Source organism: Macrosteles quadrilineatus, unplaced genomic scaffold (assembly GCF_028750875.1).
Source record: "Macrosteles quadrilineatus isolate MER2022 unplaced genomic scaffold, UCM_ALF_1.0 Scaffold_9__3_contigs__length_116548681, whole genome shotgun sequence".
In the NCBI taxonomy this organism is placed as follows: Eukaryota; Metazoa; Arthropoda; class Insecta; order Hemiptera; family Cicadellidae; genus Macrosteles; species Macrosteles quadrilineatus.
This window is the reverse complement of record NW_026542602.1, coordinates 16,473,871-16,492,204: the sequence shown is the minus strand read 5'-3', so window position 1 is coordinate 16,492,204 and position 18,334 is coordinate 16,473,871.

Genomic DNA, 18,334 nt, shown 5'->3' with positions numbered 1-18,334 from the left:
GTAAGTCAAAACGCCGAGGTATGGTAGTTAAAATAACTTGTTTATTGGCAATAACTGTTTTCATACCGGCTTCAAGTTCCTTATAAATTTCTGTAGTTTTCATATTCAGCAAGTTGTCAGTACCTGAAATAATGACCAGCGGACCATTCTTAGCTTTAAAAGCATGGGATAAGACTTGCTTGGTCGATGCGTTTGGCAGCACAAATCCAGTGGCATTAACATTTCGACCACCATTGTCTCGTAAGATCCTAGACATGTCTCTACCCTGACTGTCTGCAAAAATCAAAACATCAGTTTTTTTCTTTAATGGCCTGGATTTGTTTTTAATTATATGTCGACCCTGGTACAAGGGCTTCATATTTTTCTCCTCTGACTCATGTGTTTTAAGTTTTGTATCCTGATTTCCCAAATGAGTTCTGCTTTCTTCATATAAGACATCAAACCTATTTTAACAGGGTAATAGTGAAGGTAATATTTCATGCTGTCTTGGGCTAAAAGTTTTTGATTGTTTTTTTGCTTGAACAGTGTTCCATTTCATTTCTGGACCGTCCTCAGACACATTTGTCTTGTTAGGCTGGTAATTTTGACTAGTAACAGGCTTATACATAAGTGATTGTATAGTTTCACTTACTATATCATCCCTCCTATTAATTACATAGGCTAGGCAAGACCTTTTAGGCATTAGTTCCGTTTCATCCAGCACCAAAGTCGTTAGATTTACAGGTATACCAAGTCCACTGATTATGCTATTGACAACTACTTCAACTGCAATGATAGAGTGAACACCACAGTCGTAGTTGTTTATTTGCTTTGCACAGTCCATAATATGAATTTTTGTTGTAGGACTCTTCAAGTTGAGATATTTAGTAATTTTATTCATGACTAAGTCAGCATGGGAAGCATTATGATTGTTGAGGGAGTCATAGTGAAAAAAGGCACCTGCTAGTTTATCAAAGAACAATACACTCCAGTGTGAGCCCTCAAAATCATTCAAAACGCTAGCATCAGTAATAGGCATGATTGAAAAATTATTGTTATTGAAATCAATATGCTCAAGAAAATGAGAGTATAGTCATCAAATATCTTTATAAATAAATAAATAAATAAATAAAAATGTCTTTATTCAGCGTTTCTCTGGTACACCAGCTTTTCAGAACAACTTTCGTCACTATGCTAAACATCTTATCCAACAATCAATTATACATAACAATTTGAAATTTTTTACAAAACAATTCAACATATCAATGTGGTTGTTATACACTTAGACAATAATTACAATTGTTTTAAAAAGATATCTTTAAGTTTTTCTTTAAATGTTTTGCTAGATGCAACAACCTTCAGGCCGCCGGGTAGACCATTGTACAACGAGGGACCAAAATATGAGAAGCTCTTCCTCCCAAGCTCTAGAGAAACTCTTGGGAGGTGAAGCCTCCCACCATGACGTGTCCTTCGCTGGGAAACCTCATCGCGAAGAGAAAGCCTCTCGCGTAAATAGTCGGGCTCACAAAGTGACAACACTCGGTGGGTCATGCAGCACGTCAACAACCTGCACATGGCTTCAACGGGAAGCAGACTAGCTACTTCTCGAAAGGGAGAGACATGATCAAATTTGTTCAAACAGAAAATGAACCGGATTGTGGAGTTTTGCAGACGTTGCAAACGATACATGTCTTCCCGAGAAATGCTATTGCCATATGCAGGGAAGCAGTAGTAAAATACTGACAGTATTAGTGACTGCACGAGCTGAAGTTTTGCAGCCTCAGGCAACAAGCCTCTGAACCTATACAAACCTCTTAGTCTCCCTAAGGCTCGCTGGGAAACAAAGGTGACATGATCGGAGAAATTCAGGCATCTGTCAATCACGACGCCAAGAGTCTTTGCCTTCTCACACACTACCAGACTCCGGCCGTCGAGACAGACAGACACTCCATCATCTCTCAAGGTCTGCACTTGGTCCAGAGGCGCTGTATGTAAGACAGTGCACTTATCGGGGTTCAGTTTGAGCCCATTGGCAAATGACCACTTGGAGATGCTCTCCAGGTCAGCGTTGAGTTTGTCAATTGCTTCTTTCATGAAAACAGGCTCAAAAGACAAGTGCAACTGAGAATCGTCTGCATACAAATGTGCCGTAGAGTTTTTTACACAGCTAGGGAAGTCAGCTGTGTAAAGTGTGTAGAGAACAGGGTCCAAGCAGCTGCCTTGAGGAACACCCCGTTGTTTGACGAGGGGTTCTGATGTCCCGTTTCCAAGTCTAGTAACCTGCAGTCGGTCGATGAGATACGATCGAATCCAGGTAGTGATTTCATAGCTAAATCCAAAATAGTGCATTTTAGCAATCAGCATGTCATGATCCATTGAGTCGAATGCCTTAGAGTAGTCAAGCATAACCAGTGAACTGTATCTACCTTTATCTTTAGCATCAATCATATCACTAAAGAGATTTGTCAACGCAGTACAGGTGCTATGGTTCTTTCTGAACCCTGACTGCAATTTAGGTAATATATGATTCTCATTAATAAAATCCTTTAGCTGATTTGTAACTATCTTCTCCAAGATTTTTGATATTGCCGGGACTAGAGATATTGGCCTCAGGATACCACAAACAACTGCAGGATCCAATATCATAGTTTTCAAATTTGTCTTAAGACAGATTTAACATTTCAAAATATATATGCAATGTCTGGTCTGAAAGCCATTGCTTGCTCTAAAGCTCCATACAAGATGTTATTAGTGGGGAGGAAGCTTCAGTCCGAGTCATAGAATCTTCTTTTAAAACTGTGTTAGTTGAATGCTCTGAAAACGGAACAATTTTTTTTTCACATGTTATTTCCTTTGCCTGTGATGTAGAACTAGTCGAGCTTAAGGAATCAAAACTCAAATTTTAATCAAGCGAACCAATTGAAGTGCTCAAATTAATTTTACAGTTTTTTGTTGTAAAATTAAATTGGTCGATATCATATGGTAACATCTGTTCTTTAACGTACATTTGAAGAGATTTTTTTGAGCCAAAGGATTTCCCACCAGGGGATGTGACATATATATATATGTCAACTTTTCCAGCATTTATTCCATTTTTACGGACAACCTCAAGTCGTTTCCATCCTTTGGGGAGGCTCATATTAAATATACTTTAGAATTATGTTAAAGAAAAATCTCAAAAAATGTTCCTATTAATCCAAATTTAGCCACAATGATTAAAATAATATTAAATAGTCAGCAGCCAGCTATTTAAACAGCACTTAAATAATTTCCCTTTATTTCAATGATCTTAATTAAAACCACAATCCTAATTAAGCGATATTTTTAGTAAGTTTTATTTACTCTTGTAATTATTATAAAAAAATATTATTATTATAATTAAAATAACATCAACAAAAGCAAGCAAAGACAAAGAACAAACTGTTCACACAAAAAATATGTTGTACTGGGCAATATCTATCCTGGCACATAGTTATTTAATTGATTCTGAGTTTATATATTACAATAAATTGTTTTACATTTGAGCTTTTTAGGGACTTATGTCCCTACAAGCCACTAGTCTATATATTAACTATGTAAGCCAATTCTTTGCGTCAAAATTGTGGGCGACTGGAAAGTCGTAGAATGACGGGTGAGGGCTCAAATCAAAGGTCTCGATCCCGTGACGGCGGAAAAAATAGTGAAATTCCCAAAATTTTAGGTATAACACAAAAATAGGTATAATGTAAAATGTTCCCCATAAGAATAGCATTAGAAGCCATTTACTGCTGGATCTTTGTTTACTTCAATACATCTGATCGTGATTTATCACTAAGCTAGTAAGCAATATTAACATTTGGATTTACTAATTTAACAGTAATGTACTGTATAGGCCTACTATATAAAACCAGGGATAACGTTACGGTACCTATAATAATCAAGACTTTTTAGTTGCATCTTAGAATGTTGAAATAAATTTGTGTATTTTTTAATAAATTAGTTAACACGTTCGCGGCGGCACGTCAAATGGCGGGCGTATACCCAGTGCGGCGCAGCCCTAGGTGTCGAACAAACCCTATTGCCGCGTGTGATTGGCTTTCCAATTTCGGTCTGACGAATAGCAAATAACGTGCAAGGATGTCCTGCTTTACAACGAGAGTCGACGTAGTTTGCTAAACACCCACAGATAGCAGCACTGCTTGGAACGTAGCCGGTCCCATTGGAATTTTATTGCCAAATGGAGGGAAAAAGACGGAACAAAAAGTAAATGTTTGAGATTGCCAGACGGGGATTTTACGGGGAAATTTACTACCAACCTACACCACAACAATTACACAACAATACTATTGAGCAGTGCAGTACGAGGTTTCAAGTTTCTAGCTCTAATCCTGGCTTAAAAATAAATAATTTCGTACTGCATTGCAGCTTGGGAGCGATTGCACCCACCAGGATGGCATTAGGGTTCCGTATAGGAGCGATCGCTCCCATGCCGCCTCGAACGTGTTAAGCGTATGATAAGTAGTAGAAAAATAGGAGATGGCTCAAATCAAAGGAATTTAACTTAGAATGGCTGAAAAATAATGAAGTTTTTTTTCTTATACTTTGAAGGTTATTGTTGTGTTGAAGGATTGTTTAACATGAAATAACCACATTGACTTAATAATAAACTGTTCAAGAAGATGGAAAACTTCTGCTTTGTTTTTTAATTTCAAAACATATGTTAAAGATAAAATGATCTACACTTTTTGTGTATTTACTAACATTTTTAATTTGAGATTTATTCGGTGGGACACACGGGAGGGACGATGGCTAACAGTGTCAGCGTTCACCGCTAGAACCGCTAAGTTGAAAAATTTAAATTAAGTTAATTTTATAACTTTTAGTTATAAAATTAAACTGTCATAACCTAACCTAACCAACCAAACTTGCTGATAATATAAAAAATGTATATAAGATAAAAAGGAAATGAATGTTTACTTATAATTTTTAATTATAAAATCAATTTTAAAATTTTGTATCATAAAATTAAACTGTCATAACCTAACCTAATCAACCAAACTTGCTGATAATATAAGAAAGATATAAAATAAAAATCAAATAAAGCAAAATCTTTGACAAAAAGTTTATGACCCCGACGGGTTTTGAACTCGTGACCTCCTGAATCCTAGACCGATGCGCTACCAACTATGCCACGAACGCCGCTGGAATCACATCGTCTCGTTACGGTAATCGTGTTGCCTCAAGAGAAGACATTAGCCACTATAGATATGACGTCACCACACCTTTAGAAATATTAATATAACTGGGTCGGAGTGATAATGTAGTGGTTTTGACTAAGAATTAAGCTTATCTCAACACACCTTTATTTGCCTTTTCATACTTGAAGAAGACCATTTCCAATATTTCTATCAGGGAAGCCTTTTTATCATCATATACCAAAAGACCAAAGCTACCTTAGTAAACCAATATTTATTCGTAAACATGTTTGCTGCCTTTAGCAGAGTTAAACTTCTGGAGTATCTAATTTAAATTATTTATGGAATCTAACATCAACAAAAGCAAACAAAGACAAATAACTAACAATTTTTTTACACAAAAGATAATATGTTGTAATGGGATAATCAATCAACAGAATTAATCATTATCCTGACACATAGATAGTTTGATTCTGAGTTTGTTTAAATATTACAATAATTTTTTTACATTTGAGCTTTTTAGGGACATATGTCCCTACAAGCCACTAGTTTGTATAAACTTATGTTAGATTTTAAGAACTTTTTATTTATAGAATGTAAGAACATTGTAATATAAAAACATGTTAGAGAATGACACTATTCATGTACTTTGTGCTTTAATGAATAAGGAAATATTGAATTTAATTAAATTCAAAACTTCCATCTAAGGATAATGAAGTGTGCACAGCACAGTGCAGTTAGTTTCACTGAAGCCTACCGACAGACAAATATGATGACCAAGATGGACAAGTTGTAATTGTGGTTGACAGTGGCCATGATGGACACCAGTTGTCTATGTACTTGTCTCAGACGACTGATGTTGTCAACAGCTGGTCCCAGCCCTCGCTTAAGACACGGCTCGTCAAAATACAGCAGCAGACCTCCATTCTCCAACGATAGCTGCACTCACATCTGTTATGTTAACCTCACGATAAACTTTATTTTCATGCAGCCAATACAAATCTCAAAGGGAAAATTTAAATTCTTTTATAATGAAAACCACAATAATGAATTCCCAGCTACTTGACTTCCAAACTGTCCATACACACACAGGCTTGCTACTTTTGAAAATCTGCCACAGTATTGTCATGTAGTGGTAAAAAAATGTATAACAAACTACCAGAAACCCATTAAAACAATCCACTCAAATAAAATATTTAAATGAGAATTCTCTAATTTCCAAATGAATAACAAGTTTTTTTTTTTTATAAATGTAACAGAAAAAACAAATAACTTTAAGATCAGCATTGTATGAGTTACACATTGAATTTTTAGAAAGTAAATTAATACTAATACATCTAATAATTTAACTTAACACTTATACTATTATGTAATATTACTTATGCTATTACCGTAGGTATTATGTTAAGACTTAGAGCCGAAACCAATTGACTTATTTGTTTTGATGGGTCCAGAGGCTAAAATCACCATCCTTAAGACAATAATAGGTTTAACATACCTCCGCCAAATAGTCCAACGATTAATTGCTCATCAGCTTACATATGTTTTGTTACGAAGACAACATTTTCAAAGCTTGCAACTCGTCAAAAACACAATTAAAACACGGACGACACGAACACAAAAAACATAAAATGGTACTAATACACAAACATTTAGATAGCCCTATCACAATACTGATTTAGTCTGGCGTGGCGCGGGGTTGGTAGCAGACTCAGAAATAGAAATTCGCTAAGTCTGCGGGTTTGCAGTGGCAGGAGTATTTCTGTATTTCTATGTATAGGGAAGAAAGTATAAAATGTATTTACTTTCTCACAATAATGGGTAAGTACCGTATGCAAAACATGTGGTTGGCTCGTACAAATACAATATTCAACTTTAATTTTTTTTTTTATTCTTGGTCTTCCGGTGAGAGCCGTGTCAAATCTGACAATCACAAAATTCGTTATGGATAAATTATTCATATACATATAAGCTATTATCTGTCTGTTGCAATATTTATGTACAAAATGTATGTCAAGTCTGAAATTGTAACTGTAGTATGATAACTTATTTGCCATCTTTGTGTATACATCCTATGTAAAATGGAGTTCTCAGTCAATAAATAAATAAGAAAATCAATATTTATTTACACTATGTACAAAACCACAAGTTTCGTACATTCTTTGATATGGCATCTTCAGGGGCAAAGCTGAGACGCGGGCGACCGAGAATTTGTAATTCATCATGATGTAACACCTGAACTGTTTAATTAGACAAATATAAAGTACATACCTTTACGAGTATTTAGTTATTACATCAGCCGCTTAAGCCTACAAATGAAGATTTTATTTTTTATATTTGTTTTTTTTCTCTTTATAACTTTATAACGATATGCCTCTCATTTTTTGATATATGTTTTATAGTTCCATAAGAATATTTTAACCGTTTGGCACAAATTATAATTTTATCTATAACATTAGTAGGCCTAAGCTAACCATTGGACATCAGCCAATCAGAAATTACCAAATGGATTTACTTTAGGATGGATGATCAATATTGAAACTAGAATTATTTTGTAAATTCACTTACAGCTAGTAGTTTGTAATATTCCTTCACTTTCTTTTTCAAAGCTTTGAATGCACCCTCTGCCGTTAAAGCAAGGAAACAAATCTGGATATCCATTATAATAGATGACAAATAAGTGAATATAGTGGAGTAATGTACAGTCATGGCCATCAGAGGTAGAAACCACAAATATACCAACATCAGCAGAGCAATTGATTTCAGGATTTCTGGACTGGCTCCTAATAATCTGAAAAAATGTATGTATGAATGACAAAATACGGAACAATCTTTATTTCAAATTATAGTTGTGGCTTCTTTTACTCATAAGATTCTTTCATTAATTTACTTTCATAACTTCTGAAATTTCTTTAATAGTTAATGGTCCTCTCTTATGTAAGAAAAATTTTTTTATTTTTTTTATACTTTTGCTACGGTAGTTAAGTTTTTATTTCCTCATAATACGTACAAGGGTAATTTAATAAGCAAACGCCGTTTGTGCGTACAACTTCTTAGTTGACCTGTATGCCGCAACAACATGGCATACACCTATAGCACGGCATGCCTATGTGGGCTACTCACTGCTTACTGGCATCATTTGTGATCAGAAGGTCGCCATTTCAGCTCTGCAGGTGACGTGAACGCTTTGCTGTGTGTCTAAAAATTGTTCTAAATGATTGAATCTCCCACACCGCATGTGAGATAAGATCATTTATATGTTTTTTTTATTGCAAGAAACGTATGGGCTTTAGACATTCATCACCAGATGACTAAAGTCCATGGCCCTCATGCAATGATAGAGAGTAAAATGCAGGAATGAGATAGGGATTTTAAAAACGACCATGAAAATGTCTATTTCGGAAGGAATTGGTTTTTTTGTGGGTACCCAGATTTCTCATAGGAGGCCACAAAGGAAAAGGTTTTCACGACCATTTTTATTACTCACTAACCCTTTTCACACTTTACCCTCACTAATCACTCCATTTTACACTCATTCTTCAATCATATTTGAGTGGAAATACCCACCTAGGTAGCGTCCCCATATCAATGATTGATTGATAATTGATTGTTCTAGGGCCATAACCATCATCAGTAATCTGGCGATGAATGTTGGCATCGGATATGTTTCTTGTGGTAAAAAAAATGTATCAATGACCTTATCTCGCATGTGGCATGATATTTAATCATTTTCTAATTTTCTAAGCACACACCGAAGCATACAACACGTCAGCTACAGAGCTGCAAATGGTGGCATTATGTTCTCATGTTAAAAATATAATAACAATGATATAATTATATGGAGAGATATTTAAGATTTTTATTAAACATCAGTTTGACTCGGTTAAAAAGTTTGTATTTGACAGAAATCAGAAATTTACATAAGAGCACTCTGTCGGTGGCTCAATTCAACTACGTCTATTTTTATTCTAAAACTGGTGACATCTTTAACATGGGGACGGAATGTCTATTTTTATCAATAGTCAAAGCTACTTAGGACTCATGCAACAGTGTTATGTGCTCCATATACTTCTCGTTGTCATTTGAAACAGGTAATTAGAAAAGTGAAATTAATTAAAAATCGGTAAAAATTATTTCAGTAATCAAATCTAACTTGATGTTGTGTCCATGTACCTGTATATGTCCCAGAGAGTCCTTAGAGCTGCTAGCAGACGACGCTGGCACAGCAGTAGAGTGAGGCAGGTGACTGCTAGAGTGATGTAGCAGCTAGTAGGTCCACCATACTGCAGCAATGTGTCAGTGATTGGTTCCTTTACAGGATCCTGTTCAGCCAGAAAAATTCAGTGTATTTGTCAAGTATGAACTCAGGATTTTCTTTGCCTTAATTGTTTCCAATCCCCTTACAATTTTTCACCAACGGACTGTATAGTTTGATCATTTATATATTGCATGGCTTTTCATAGTCGTTCGCCATATTAAGTGTAACAAAACTAGAATTTATCTTAACTAGCTGTTACGGGCTTTATCCTGTTTTACTTCATAAGTATTAATAAAACTATTGATTGGTTAAGTTAAGTTGAAATAAATAAAAATTAATTGCATATAGCATTTAGAGATTTCGTATCCCCATCCACTAATAAAATGTTAGGATGAAAATGGTTTCTAAAATTTTCCTTCAGTCCTCACCGGCATGGCCCCCACACCTCCTCCCCTGCAGCCCACACTGATTTATACATAAACAATTAAGCAATATACAGCGATTAGTTTACACTAATTTACGCAAGAGCATGTTTACATCACTTAGGTGAATTATGCAACTCGCTTCCGCTCGCTGCACAACATTCACCTGCGTGATGTAAAAACGGTCTTACTACACTTGTAATGTAAATAGCTATTATTCTCCTCGTGTGGGAGATTCTTGAATTATGCTCCCAAGTGGAGGTGTTTAGGGAAAATCTAAGTTATAACTACGTTCAAAAACTAATTTAAACTATAAAACAAGCAAATGTATTTCTCACCAATATTTACAACTGGAACAAAATTGGACTATCAAAACAGACAGCTGATAATAAATAAACATTGATATCATCGTGTAGTATGACTATTACAAGTAACAAAAGGCAGGCATTTTTAACAGAGATAACAGACAGTGTAGGCCCTAAAGGTTTTAGTTAAATAATTTTGATTAACTATGTTTTTGGTTTCTTGGGACCCAAAAATTAAAAAAAGTACATAAGTCCTGCTTGGAGACTACCGAATTAGCCTAATGCTCATACAAATTGAGTGGCCAATGTTTTAAATACCTCTTCTGGTGAGCTCCACATTTTCAGTTAAACAGAATAAAAGTCTAGTAATAACAAACACACAACTGTCAACAATATTGGTCTTTGTCTGACGGACCGTTTACATTTCAATGTGCTACTGACAGACATGCAAATTGTAGTAATTATGCACTGAAGATTATTCAGTTGATGAATAGATTGATAAAATATGGTTCAATACAAAATTTAGATAGTCACATTTTTGATCATTTTTTAGACCACCCATGATAGGTATATATTAGCCTACTTAAACATTTGTAATTTAAGTATCACAATGCATATGTGTGATATTTATAACAACATTTACGGGAATTAAGTAGTTAATTAAAACTGAATATAATTCAGAAGAGCTAGTTTACACGCATAAAAACAAATTCTGACAGTTTTAATGGGAAAAATCATCTTTTAAAATAATGTTGATAAATAAATCTAATCTAAGGTATTAAAAATGCATAAGTATTTCAGAACATATGTTAATCCTGAACTCATAATCATACAAACTCAAAATATAAACATATAATATCATGTAATGAAGAATCATATGATTTCAAATTTAAATTCTATCACCATTGCCAACACCCCCCCCCCCCCTTCAATTTTCCAATTTTTCCCTCGTTCAATTTTCCTTCTCGCAAAAACCTTCTGTTTCGCACATAACTTTTTATGTTTACTCCAACTTCATAACTTTCTTCTTCCTTCACTCTTAACTACCTTTCCTTCAATCCAAGGTTCATTTTCCACCTGAGGTTGTTGTTGGGGTTTTGTTTGTGTTTTTACACAAACATCTTGTCCAGTTTTTAAAGGGTTCCTCCAAAAGTTTCTTTGTTCCACGATCATACTGATTCTTATACTTCAATTTTTTAGGATCCCATTTTGCAACTACGCTGTTGGGTACTTGAGGTAAAAGCATGCTTGAATTGATTGGCTGTTACTGTGTTCTCCTATTCATTAGCAGTTGGGCTGGACTATACCCTATGCCTTGCAGTGGTGTGTTCCTTAGCTCCAGAAGTGCCTGATAAAAATCCAACCCATCATCTTGAGATTTTCTCAATAGATTAAAAAAAAATCTGAACTGGTGATTCGGCTTTTCCATTTGCTTGATGATGATGATATGGTGGTTATAATACAATCTAACAACCAATACAACTACATCATCACTAACCCTTTACAACCTAATACTGGTTTAATACTGGTGGTTTTTTTTTATTTGATTTAAATTGACACTTTGAGCTTTGAGTGGTGTCTGCAACCACTACTTCTGGAATCCCATATCTTGCAAACAGCTCTTAGCAGAAGCTAATCAGAGTTTCACTTGTATATTTTGAAGTTTTCTTCACTTCAAAGAAGATTAATAATAATCACTTACGATAAATTAATGGACTGAGTCCTCCTGAGCGAAGTCAATGGCAATTTTCTGCCACAACCTTTCTGGAGTCGAATCTGGCAGGAGAGGCTATCTTTTAGCGAATTTCCCATATAGGGAATAAGGTATTACCGTACGTCTCGTGGTAAGACCTAGACCCGGGACCAATTTTCTTTTTTGTTTTGAGGTCCCCAGAGGCCAAAAACACCCTCCGTTCAAATTCATATATATATATTTTACTTGGAGCATAGGCATTCTACAGGAGCTTATAGCATTTCTCACATCTTTACTTAAGCACGGCCAGAAGAAAACGTCCCTTGCTCTCCTAATTCATGAGTCTGGAGCCTGGTGAGATGAATGTATAACTTGGATTAAATCTCGTCTTAAACTGTATGGAATTACAATTTGTTCTCTTTTAAGAACTATACCCTCCTCAACTGCTAGCTCATCACGGAATGGCCAAAATGCTTTCAGATCATCTGATAACTGTCGGGAAGAAGGCCACCCTTTCTGAATAACGTCCATTAGTTTCATCATTGTAAGGTCTGATGCTGTATCAATTCTGACCAGTGACAGTCCTTTATCGGTCACATTAGGTATTGGATTGAACCTGTTTTTTTTTCAGAGCTCTCAAGGTATCAGAGGAAAATATATGTACATTTTATCCTCATGTTGCTTGTGTCCAACCATAGGGGCACGTGACAAAAAATCTGCTATCAGCATGCTTTTTCCTGGTTTGTAAATTACATTGAATGTAAACCTTTGCAGGCAAAGAAGCATGTGTTGCAGTCGTTTGGGAGCTGACATTAAAGGTGTCTTAAAAATTGTTTCTAAAGACTTGTGGTCTGTTTCGTCAAGTTTTCCGAAAAGGTATATATTGTTCAAATCTTTCCAAAGAAAAAACAACCGCCAAGCATTCCTTTTCAATCTGTGCATAAAAGGATTCATTTTTACTTAGTGCTCTGAATATGTATGCCACTGGCCTACCCCCCTGCAAGAGAGAGGCCCCTAAACCAAACTGACTCGCATCACATTGTACAGTTACAGGTTTGTCCACATACAAAACAGTTATGTTTATTCTGGTGTTCATTTATGCCAGTGGTTTTTTAAAGATGTTTATTGGTTTTTTGTAAGGATCGAAACCCTGGCCTTATTACCATCTAATGTTGAACTTTTATTAGAAAGCATCATTAATTGATAGCTCGATGACAAATGGCACCTGGGTCTGGTAATATCTCTGGTTTGAATCAGACATTGCAATACTATTAGTTAAATTGATAAATTATAAACATAACATCCAGGCTATTTATAAAAGGTTGTGTGACAAATAAAACATTTTTAGGAATAGTTGTCTTTTATTCAAATTTTCATACACAAGAGGTATAATTTTGCATCCAAACGTACAAATAACCAACATCGAGCTAAACCATCGCATAAAACATAACAAGGCGTCATCACATAACAAGAAAAAGCATGGGAAGCAAAACAAATAAACTGTTAATATAGGTATATAATAATGTAGTTAGTATAAATAACACATGACAAACAGATCAAAGTAAAACTTAACTACGGTAACAGTTTTAAAATAACACAATTTCATCATTATGACTAGAATAAAAATACAGTTCTAGCAGAAAAATGGAAAAATCTGTTTTCTCTGGTTTGAGGAATGAAAGAAAAGCCTTTACTTTGTCATATACAATTTCACATCTCAGGTAATAAAAGTATATTCTAATTATTCTTCTCTATCGACACATGCGGATATGTTTATGAACAAAAAGCCAAATCGGTCTAAGAGCACTTTAACTGATATACTTGAGCTACAGATTTTCAAATTAACTACAAATAACTTACTACACTACTTCTAGCCATCTCATTGAAGTTTTAAGTTACAACCATGTTTAAACAAGGCCTGATTATTTCTGTCAAAAATACTCAGATTTTTATCTTTTACTTGTCCTTTTGACAAGAGAATTTCTAAAAAATTAAAATCTTGTTTAAAAAAGTGTTCCAATGAAATGATATAAATTGGTCTAGTAGATGGTTGCTTTGGAGATTACACTAGCTTCACTCCTCACATGATGTGTTTTCAGATTATGTAATAAGCATTGATCTATTGTGTAAGGTTGTGTAAACAAACTTGACTACCAAAGTGATGATATAAGTAATAAAAATAAACTATTTAAAATTGCCCTTTGTCAAAATAAGCTAGGAACATTTGTAAATGTCAACCTTAACCAATTACTAAATTATGATAAGGAAACCTAAGTAAAAACTACACCATGTAACTAGAGCACTTACTTTGTTGATGGATGGTGGTAGTTAATATAGTTAACTGTGGAATGTTAATGATTCTATTTTCATATATTTAATTTTTTAGTTACTATCAGTTTTAAACTATAAAAGTTTTCTAGATTTCAAATCATATTAAATTTACATTTTCTGATTGTAATATTAATTTGTCTAGATATTTTTTCATATTGATAGGTACTAAAAACCCGTCTATATTTTCAAAACAGTTTTTGAACTCCAAGGTTTATAAACAACTTATTTTATTTGACAACTTTTAAAGCATCTTTCTTGCAGTATTCACTTAAACATTTTCATATTTTTATATAATAAACTTTGAAATCCTGGAAAGTTTTTTTTTATTTTTAGCTAATTTTAATGTTAACTGGATATTGCGCAACTACTATTACTTGAATTTAACTAGCAAAAAGGGATCACTATATATTTTATGTATTTTGAAAGTGCACATATGCTATTGACTCAGTCATACACTTGGTTGAAATCACACTCTCTATGGCTGTGAAATTAGTTACCACAAAATCTTTATTTCCTGATGTAAGCAAATTTTAATAAAACCCTGGTGGTTTTTAAAATAATTACCTAGAATAATATAATAAGGTATTATGAAAAAAATGTTACCAACATATACCATGAACAAAAAGAAAAACAATAGCTACACGGTATGACTAGAAGTCATTAAAAATCTCAACCTCATCTTTTTGGTTATTCATTAGTATTAAGTTAATTTCTGTGCTTTAAAAAAAAATATGATACCTAAACTGAATTTAAACATTTGAAGTACAGTTTTTATAAATTTTTGGTACATCATTTGATAGTCATATAATACTTGAGGTAGTATTACATAATACATAATACTACCCATTTCTTATGAAAGTGTAACAGATCCTATTGGACAGCAAAGTAGGCCTGTAATATATTTACAAAAAAACTATCTGAAACAATGTATTATGCTTCAATTATAAAGCAGAATAGTTCAATATTGTCTTGGGTTTTCATGTTTACAATTCATTTTAGATGTACAAACCTTATATACATGAGGGCCTATTTTTAAATACTAAAAAGCAAGACTACCGTAGTATAGAACCTTCAATGTGGGTGGAGTATTGCTGATCAAGCCCCAATAAGAGCTTAAACTTGTGATATGTATCCTCCCAGTTTCAAAGCTACGTTCCTTTATTTTTATCTGAAGCCTATGTCCCACGGAACCACGCCTCGCGTCGTGGGAGGCTTGAAACCTTTTCTTGAAGTTCTGAGGATTTGAGAATTGATTTTATATTTAGGTACACTGGCTGTTTGCCTGTGAACGACCACATCTTGCCTCTATGTTATAAATACAGGCCCGCAGCACAACACATACAGTACAATGAGAATAATTCACAAATTTAGGCCTACTATATAATTTTGTTCATTGAAAATTTTTAATACACTATTTTTGTGAACATGTTGAGTATGAAGAAGCTACAGTAAAATATCGGCATTTAAAATCAGCAGGCCTAAGTAAACAATATAAGTCAGGTTTACTAAAATTAAAATAACACAAATTTAATGAGTTAAATAAGTATATAAACATTTTAAAATACAATTTGTTCTATTATTTTTGTTTCAATTTAGCATGATGATCAACTATATTACTAGATTACAAAATAAATACTACTATTTAAGGGTTGAATTGAAATAGTTCTAGAGTGAACGGTCATTGTTTGATTCTGGGATTGATTCAAAATATGTTTAATAGCTATGAGATGAGAATCAATTTCCACAGTATATATCACAGAATTCAATCTTAGATTATAGATTCAAGAGCTTATTTTAAAAGAGTGTGAAAAAATTTTGAAATTCTTGGGGTTTGACCACCACTTCTAATTAATTACTGTGACTACTGAAAATAAAAATAAGTATGTCACATTCCATACCGGTGCTGTAAAAAAAATTTGATCAACAAGTGTTTGAGTTGGATAAGAATAAAAAATGGTTGGATTGTATTATCCAATGAAACTTGCGACACTGCTTGGCAGTAAAAAATACAAGTTCTGAATTCAATAATAATACATAATATTTAAATATAACAATCAACGTGGGATACAAGCGGTTTAACATTAATATACCAACTTAACAGAGACAAGCCACATAACCAAAATAGGAACTAGAATTGGACAGTTGGGTAAAAAACAATACTGTACTTACAATATATTTGGACGTATGGCCATGATGGAATTCGTTGAGATTGACATTGGCATTTAAGATAACAGTTCGTAGAAACAAAGTAATTAAGCACAACATAATATGATCTAGTGGTTGTAAGTTAAACTAACTAAATTATATTTTAAAAGGTAATTAAATCAAACGAAAATTGGTTTGGGGTACACAATTAAAGCTTCCTTCCTTCCTCAAGGTGTTGTAACCCAAATTGTAAAACTTATTATGATAATATGGGGTGGAGGGTATGAATATTAACCCTTCAACGCGGGACTTAATAGGGCATGACCGGCCCCTCGTGCGGTACTTATTTTGCAAAGCAAGCCCTAATTTTGCAATACTTTGAAAAAAGATCCATTTCTTTGGTTGTATGTATCCTAACAACATATTTTTTTCACTAAATTGTTACAAAATACATGCACTACAATAAACACACAATATAACATTTTTTTAATTTTCAAAAATATTTTTAATACTTGTAATATAATGAGATTTTTATGGTACTTCGGTGGCTGACGAATAAAACTGAAGTTCTAACAAGTTTTATGAGAAAAAAAAGCATTATGGTGGTATACATAACTGTGTGTTTATTGTAGAGTACTTATTTCTAGACAATTTAGTGCAAGAATTATGTTCATAGGCCATATAGAACCAGAATATGAAAATATTTAGCGAAAGCTTGCATAAGTAGGGCGCGATAGGTTTTTGGTAGTCGCGAACTAGTTTTGCAACATATACTAAAAGTTTTATTATTTTGGTTCTATATATGTCATATTAATAGATTTTTTTTACCCAATTGGTATATAATTGCTCTACAAATAACACATACTAAAGTATTTTCCAAATTAACAGTATTTATTTTACAAGCCTACCTGTCAGAAGACAAGTTTGGTGTGATAATCCTTGAAGCAGTTGATGAGGCAAAGTCCAGCTTGGCAGTCAGGACACCAGTACACACTATCTTTTCTCACACCATGCTTCCAACACACAACACACCTTTTCTGGGGATATTGCTTCTTTCCGGTTGCTGGAATGTTCTCTATGAAGTGTCTTTCGGTAAGCCTGGCAGGCCTAGGTTCCGTGCCTGGCCTTCCATGTACCGGCCTCTGTACCTCTGCACCATACATGTGGATCAGGTCCTTTATTAGCTGAAGCCTGAAATCCATGTGTTTACCATCTGGGTTTTGAGTTTTCCATATTATATAAGAGTTCAAAACACTGATGTTGAGAAGGCGCTTGAAAAGTTTAACATACCATTTGAGTCCACGTTTTCGCTCCAACAGAAAACTGTTGAGCATTTGGTCCCTGAGATCCACTCCTCCCATCTGTTTGTTATACTCATAGACAAGAACAGGTTTCATTTGTTGAACACCTGATTTGTTGGTCCTAGCTTCAATTTCATGATTGTGTAGTGTTGAAAGAAGTGTAACGACTCGCTTGTCTTTCCACTTTAGAACCATGACGTTGCCACTGTGTAGTGCTGAAATTTCCCCCTTCTCAAGTTTTACATTCTTTATATGTTGTGGGACATTTTTCCTAGACAGTTTTAGTGTCCCACATGTATCCGTTTTCCTGTTTTTTAGGAAAGCTGATAACTCTGGTGAGTTGTACCAATTGTCCATCCATACTACGTGACCTTTGTCTAACAACGGTTCCATCAGTTTGATCACAATAGTTGTAGATTTGTTAGAGTCTGGTGGTACAATAGGACAGGTCACTTGAGAGGTTTTCCCTGTATAAACAAGTAGGGACCAAGTGAAACCCGATGAGGATTCGCATAGCTCAAAGGATTTTATACCAAACTGAGCGGATTTGAGCGGTAAGTATTGTCGAAACGACAAGCGCCCCTTCCAAAGTGTAAGAGATTCGTCAATGGATACATTCTGTGACAAACCATATGAGTCCATGAATCTGTTGTTCAAATGTTCAATCACAGAATAGATTTTGAAAAGTTTCTTGGGGCCTTCATACTGAGAGAGCCTCATTGAAGC